The sequence below is a fragment of the Austrofundulus limnaeus genome, unplaced genomic scaffold (genome assembly GCF_001266775.1).
Source record: "Austrofundulus limnaeus strain Quisiro unplaced genomic scaffold, Austrofundulus_limnaeus-1.0 Scaffold15047, whole genome shotgun sequence".
Taxonomy (NCBI): Eukaryota; Metazoa; Chordata; class Actinopteri; order Cyprinodontiformes; family Rivulidae; genus Austrofundulus; species Austrofundulus limnaeus.
In genome coordinates this window covers 1-379 of record NW_013967449.1, presented here as the reverse complement: position 1 = coordinate 379, position 379 = coordinate 1, and the positions used below count along the sequence as shown (strand labels likewise).

The 379-nt window shown below is 41.2% G+C and overlaps 1 pseudogene; it reads right to left on the bottom strand.

The window, feature by feature from the left end:
• Positions 1 to 44: 44 nt before the first annotated feature.
• On the bottom strand, positions 45 to 294 carry LOC106512810 (core histone macro-H2A.1 pseudogene; annotated as a pseudogene).
• Between the last annotated feature and the right edge of the window lie 85 nt (positions 295 to 379).

Here is a 379-nt window from a genome sequence, read left to right as displayed (position 1 = left end):
ACATTTTAGTCAAAAAACTATATTTGTTTCTCCTGATACAACTTTTAGACTTAATCCTCGTTTCGATGTGACGGGTCACATCTTTGAACTGTTTGCATGTTTTTTTTCTTTTCTTTTACCTTCCACTACCGATGGAGGGAAAGGCCACAGACTTGAGCTTCTTCTCGTCTGCCAGGGCCAAACAGTTCTTCACGGTCTTCTCCAGCATCTCCTCACACTTATCAGAACCCCAGCCTGGACTGTTGCAGTGGATCACGTACTTCGCAGGCAGACCAAACCCACCAGTCAGAACAGCTGAAGGAAGAACAAACACGACATGCTAATGCTTTAAAACACCTAAAAATGATTTATCTTCTGCATAAATTAATAATAAAACAGT